The 6,581-nt window shown below is 44.7% G+C and overlaps 1 long non-coding RNA gene across 1 annotated transcript; it reads left to right on the forward strand.

The window, feature by feature from the left end:
- Positions 1-794: 794 nt before the first annotated feature.
- LOC117082382 lies at positions 795-2,417 on the forward strand. The gene is made up of 2 exons (XR_004436586.1): positions 795-978; positions 1,615-2,417. It is a non-coding gene; the product is annotated as an uncharacterized LOC117082382 (long non-coding RNA).
- The last annotated feature ends 4,164 nt before the right edge of the window (positions 2,418-6,581 follow it).

Raw genomic sequence — 6,581 nt, forward strand, 5'->3', positions numbered from 1 at the left:
ATCATCCCTCTATTAGAGTTACTGTTAATCAAGGTAGGAGGACAAGATGTGTTCCCATTTCTGACTCTGATTGCCCTAAATAGAGACCCTGAGTGGTGATGATTTGTTTTGAAACTAGGAGACAGTTCAGTCAATGTTTCATCAGATTCATGTTTTGCTGAAAATACTGGCACATTCCTCCATCTAATGAGGAGTCACTACAAGTAACTCAAGGGCCTTAGTCCTGCTGCCCACAGAAGGGAGTTCTAGTCCTGAGGAAATGGGGCTGTATTTGAAGGTAATGAAAAGGATAAGAGGAGACATGATGGTGTGATGAGTATTCCAGTGACTGCTTTTGGTAAATTTGGGCTGGCATGTGGGTTTCAGTTCCTCTGTCTAGAAAGGAAATGCTCCTTATGACTGACAAAAGCAGGAACAGGTTTTATCATCAGCTCTACACCAAGGCTCTCCAGTTACTAGAGTGGTCTCTAGAAGATAGCACTATCAGCAAACTCCATTAGCAACTAACTTGCCTCTTTGGCGCTGTGTTGTTGCTAATAGTTTTAGTTATAGCAACTGCAGTGCAGGGAACCTGATCCAAAAAAGGCACAAAACAAAACCTGTGCTCCTAAGGAGATTATGAGAAATGAAGACACCAACACTGGCCTCTCTTTGGGAGGAAACTGGAAATGGCAAGAGGGCCCACTCATGGGCTACAGCTCAGCACTTGGGTCACGACTCACCCTGGAGAGGTCAAGTACGGGCCCCACTACTTCAGGCCTTGGCTGTGGATCATACCCTGGATTCTTCTCTTCCAGGTGCAGCTCAGTTGCTGTGATGCTCCTTGAGTCAATGAGCTCTTTGGCCTGCTCTTCTGCTCAAGCAGAAAATGATCTGCACTTCATCCTTGAGAAGCTGAGAAGAACCACAGGCTTCTTGAGGCAGGTGGTAGAACGTGGGTGTATCCTGCAGGTGCTCACAGTATCTCCCTTGGCTCAGGTGACAGAGGCTTGGGGTTTTCCAGCTCTCGACCTAAAATTCCTGAATGATTGTTTTCAAATTTCTTAATGAATAATAGGATGAACTGGCCACCCCTGTCAGGCGGGAATGGGGTTCCTGAGAGCTGAGGGGCGAGGATCCAGATCCTGAGCCTCTTCACCAAGCAGATGCTATAGAGCAAAGGCAGCAACTCTCTCTCTCTCTCTCTCTTTCTCTCTCTCTCTCTGTCTCTCGTTCCCCTTCCCTTTAAGGAAATCCTCAGGACTAGGTGAGATCTTAGATCTAGTGGAGAATCTGAGCTACTTCAAGCAACACCTTGGGATCCTGCAATCTGAAAAGGTAGAACCAAGGCAAATGTGGGCAACAATACCCAGAAGTTGGGTACTGAGCCTGTTAGGGAGAATTTTTTTCAGGGAGTAAAGTAAATAATGAGGTGTAGAGAGCAGTGAGAATGAGAAGCCATAGACTGCAGCCATATGAGCAGCCATAGACTGCAAAATCACACAACATCTGTCCTTTCTCCCTGGTCAGAGAGAGTATGATGGGAAGTCTCCAATGTAGAAAGCCCACTGTGTCCTTCAGCTCCCCCATACAGTCTCAGAACAGGCCTGATTCTGAAATTTCTGTTCTCTTTAGGCCCTAGCCTGATTTTCTGGCTCATAAGGCCAAAGGGAGCTGCAAAGGTCCCCAGGGCAGGACTCATGGTGGAGAGAGAATGGTCTAGAGGATTCAGGCCTCTGTGCACTGTGTCTGGGTCCCTCCTTAAAGAATGATAAAGACAAGTAAAGAGCTTGAAGCAGCCTGGAGTCCAGCCAGAAACCTTTAACTGAGCTTTAAAGGAGATGGTCACAACACTTTCCATAATATTGGCAAAGGCCTCCTGTGGCCAGGTTTGTCCTAGGATGAGCATAATTTAATAATGTTAACCTGCTGTATCTTTGCTTTAATATATCTGCTTGCCCATCACAATGACATTATGGTTAATTTCATCAATTTGGTAACCTGGCTCATAGGAAGTAGGAAAGTAAGCGAGGACCAGGTGTGGTGACTCATGCCTGTAATCCTAGTACTTTGGGCGGCTGAGGCAGGTAGTTCAAGACCAGCCTGGACACCATGACAAAATCCCATCTCTACAAAATATATAAAAATTAACCAGATATGGTGGTGCATGGCTGTAATCCCAGCTACTTGGAGGCTGAGGCGGGAGAATCTCTTGAACCTGAGAAGCAGAGGGTACAGTGAGCTGAGATCGCGCCACTGCATTCCAACCTGGGCAATGAAGTGAGACCCTGTCTCAAAAGAAAAAAAATAAAAAGAGAAAGATGGTGAGGGTTTCCTGTGAATCAAATCCTTGATTGGATGTTTTCTTAACTAACCAAGACCTCTGTAATTGTCCTTGATTCTGTCCTTGATTCCACAGTAAAGTGGTGTGAAATTACTATAAGCAAATGTTTACATGTCTTATTTAATCTTCACAACAATCCTGTGAGGCAAGTAGAATTGTTATCCTCATTTTCTGAGTGATGAAACTAAGGCCTAGGGGAGCTGTGTGACCTGGCCAAGTCCCCACAACTAGAAACCACGGAATAAAATGAACCGAGTCACACATGCTAGAATAAACTCATTGTGCCTCACCATGGAGCTTCCCAATGGCTATTTCTGTTGCAATAGAGGATGAAGCAGATGGTCTTTCCAATCAAGAGATGTTAAGAAAGGCTCCAGTTCTCCCTGGGAAATCTCAGAATCAGACTGAAGATTCGGAAGAGCCTTTGCTGACCACGGAGTCAAACTCCCCAGAACCTCTTATAGTACCGCTGACTGGTGAGTGATCATCAAACCTCCAAAGACTTGGGGAATTTGCAGATTCTAGGGAAAATTCCATGAGTCAACAGGTGTGAAATTTGAAAGTTCCATAGAGAAATTCTGGAACTTGAAATTATCAGAGGAAGATTATTATGCAATTTTGCTCCTGTTAGTAGTCTTTAATAAAGAGACTTCAGGTGAACATTGGGTTGAACCAAGATTACTTTCTCCCATTGTCACCATTCTGATTTCAGATTGTTCCTTGCTGGTTCATGTCCTCTTCAATTCCATTTTGTACCAGATAGAGGCAGAGTGGAAGGAAAAACTGAACAACAAACGGCATTTGTGCCAGCTGGAGGGATAAACACCCTCTAAGGAGCATCTCAAGGTTTCCACAAGATTTCAACAGGGTCACCCCAGTTCACAGGCAGGTGGAGTGTCTTCAGTGTATGGCCAATCACTGTTGGACAAACAGGAGATGTTTTCCCCAGGATACCCTGCACTAGACTTGGCATCTTTTTAGTCTTCTTCCTATTCTGTCTCCTTCCCAGCACACTGACACTGGAAGCACACTGTGTCATTACATGAGCAATTCACAGGTGAATTGCTGAAATACCTCACAAATACCTCACAATGTACAGTACACAATGTACATGAAATACCTCACAAATGCACAGTACTTTACCTGCTGACAAATCCCCATGTAGTAGGTAAGAAAGATATTATTATTCACATTTATCTATTGGAACTTGGGGGCACAGAGTGTTTAAATTACCTGCCCAAGGGCACCCAAGTCACTTGCCTCTTGTGTTTCAATTATACAATGGCTTAGTGATTCTTTCTTCAGATGGTTGTTGTGAAGGGTGAATGGAATTAAATCAAGTCTGTGTGGAAAGGGCCTGGAGCATGGGTTCTCAATGCAGGGTGACTACTGTTAGCACCAACTAGTTATGGTAATGACCGTGATGATGATGGGGAAATAATAACACCTTGAAGTAATAATAATAATAAAGTTGAAGTTAGAACGATCCCCCCAAATGTATGAAAATTAGGGCAATGAATTACATCTATAAAATGAGTTAGTTTGTAAATCGTGAGAAAATGGGCAACCTCAGGTACTGCAGGTAGAAACACACAATGGAATAACTCTTGTCAGCAAGCTAATCCATTCCCAGGCATTACTTTTTTTTTTTTTTTTTTTTTGAGACAGAGTCTGGCTCTGTCACCCAGGCCAGAGTGCAATGGCACGATCTTAGTTCACTGCAACCTCTGCCTCCCAGGTTCAAGCAATTCCCCTGCCTCAGCCTCCCAAGTAGCTGGGACTATAGGCGCACACCACCATGCCCAGCTAATTTTTGTATTTTTAGTACAGATGGGGTTTCACCATGTTGGCCAGGATGGTCTTGATCTCTTGACCTTGTGTTCCGCCAGTCTCGGCCTCCCAAAGTGCTGGGATTACAGGCACGATCCACCGCCCCCAGCCCAGAATTTGCTTTCTAACAAGTTCCCAAGAGATGCAGGTGCTACTGGTCAGTGACCCTCTGCTCAAAACCGCTGCCCTAGGAGATGGGGGCTCTTCTATGCCCCATTTTTACAGGTAAGGCTGGTCATGGCAGTGGGAGATACAAAATAAGGGTGGGGTCAGGTTCCTTTCTAAAAACCTAAATGCATGTCGGGGCAAGTAGGGCTTAGAAAAGAATTTACCCTCCTTCACCTCTGTCACCTCCTCCCTCCTTCCAACCTCCATCACTTGTTTGGCAAACTGGACTCTGGAAGCCAGAAGGCATCAGAAAAAGTGGAATGTGAGCCTGCAGGCCATCAAGGTGAAGCCTCGAGGATCACCCGGGGCCAGTCGTTCCACTTTGATGTGGATAAGCCTCAGTCAGTGTCAAGTTGAAAGGAGAAAAATACAGGTGAGTCACTGTTAAAGAAACAGGTTCACATATGTAGGTCTAGGAGTACTGCAAGTAGTTCTTACAGTGGGGGAGAGCAATTGTGCTCAACTCTGAATCCAGCACAAGGCAGTGGGAATTATAGTCAAGGAGGAGGATGGGCGTTAGCAAATAGGAAATGACTACGAGGGAACATCAGGGGTAAGGGAGGATTCTGGCTAAACTGATCTAACGGGATTCTCGCTGAGCACAGGCCAAGGTTATCTGACATCAGCTGCGGGATGGTGGGGGATGAGGACCCTGATCAGTATATAGCGGACGGGGATTCCTGGCAGCTAAACTGACTTAGCAGGGTAATTTGCTAAAACTGAATTTTACAAAAAGTGCATAGATGGGTATAGCAGAAGGTTCAGAAGCCTGACTAATGTATGGTCAAACAAACAATAATGCATGCTCCAGGGACCATACTGGGCTTCAGCATTTTCCTCCCCCACCAGCTTCCAGGAGGGCATTTTGCCCGGGGCCTCCTGGGTGTTTCCTTGCCTGATCATTTCCAGGAGACAAGAGACTTGCACCTTATCATCTAGGATAAATTCAGTGTCAGATTTTTAAGCCTAAATTAGGTGACAGTGCTTCAGTGACAACCTCAGGTATTAAAAAAGTGAGGTTCATTCATTCACCAGTTCTAAAGGCAAACATAAGGCATTCTTTTTTTTTTTTTTACAAAAAAATTGAGACCACGTAAAAGAAAAAGAATGAAAAAAATCAAGCAACCCGAATCCCTTATATAATCTCTTCAAACCCCAAACAAGGGAACTCTTCTCAATATAAACTTCAGAACTTTGTTGATCATTGACTGCAGTCTGGTGGTTTATACTTATTTTCTTGTGTCCTGTTTCCTCCCTACTCCCACCCCTCAGCAGTTGCTGCCTTCCTGTCTTGGTCTCATTGTTCTCAAATCAGACCTGCACATATGGTCCCAAGTGCTTCTATCCTTCATCCTTATATCCACAGGATCCCCTGAGAACCCAGCTTCTATTATTGAGAACTATCCCACCCGCTGGATAAGGAGTCTGATCTTTATTCAGTATCATTGCTAAGATACCAGAGGAAATAACATGTAAGAGTCTAGTATAGAACTCATGGTTCTGATCTGAGGAACTAATAGTTGCTTATTTGAATGAATCACTGCATTTTCTATTTATATATATTTTTTGAAATGGAGTCTCACTATGTCTCCCAGGCTGGAGTGCAGTGATGCGATCTCAGTTTGCTGCAACCTCTTCCTCCCAGGTTTGAGCGGTTGTCCCTGCCTCAGCCCCTTGAGTAGCTGGGATTACAGGCGCCTGCCACCATGCCTGGCTAATTTTTGTATTTTTAATAGAGATAGGGTTTCGCCATGTTGGCCAGGATGGTCTTGAACTCCTGACCTCAGGTGATCCACCCACCTTGGCCTCCCAAAGTGCTGGGATTACAGGCGTGAGCCACCACGCCCACTCTATATTCATAATTCTATTCACAATATCTCCTACACAGTGTTTTCCTATTCTATGGGGAGAAATCAGGCAGATGGCAGAAGACACAGGTCAAATCTCAGGAAGAGTTTCTATGGCCTCCAAACAAGCATTTATTGATTATAGATTTAGGGGTGAATATTACGAATGTGGGGAGATGTCCCACAAGGTTAGCTCCTCTGCTACCTAATGCACCAAGCAGCTTGTCCGTAACTTAGTTTAAATATATCTGTCAGGCTCCATGCCCACTTGCTGTAAAAGCAAGATTACTGAGGTGATCTTAGATTTTAAAATGGAAAACTGGGCCTCACAAAAGCAGTTGGGAAAGTTACCTGGAGATTGTTTCAAAGGCAGTGTCCAGCTGTACCAAGCAAAGGATGATAAGTACAAAGTC

The sequence above is a fragment of the Trachypithecus francoisi genome, unplaced genomic scaffold (genome assembly GCF_009764315.1).
Source record: "Trachypithecus francoisi isolate TF-2019V2 unplaced genomic scaffold, Tfra_2.0 Lachesis_group9, whole genome shotgun sequence".
In the NCBI taxonomy this organism is placed as follows: domain Eukaryota; kingdom Metazoa; phylum Chordata; class Mammalia; order Primates; family Cercopithecidae; genus Trachypithecus; species Trachypithecus francoisi.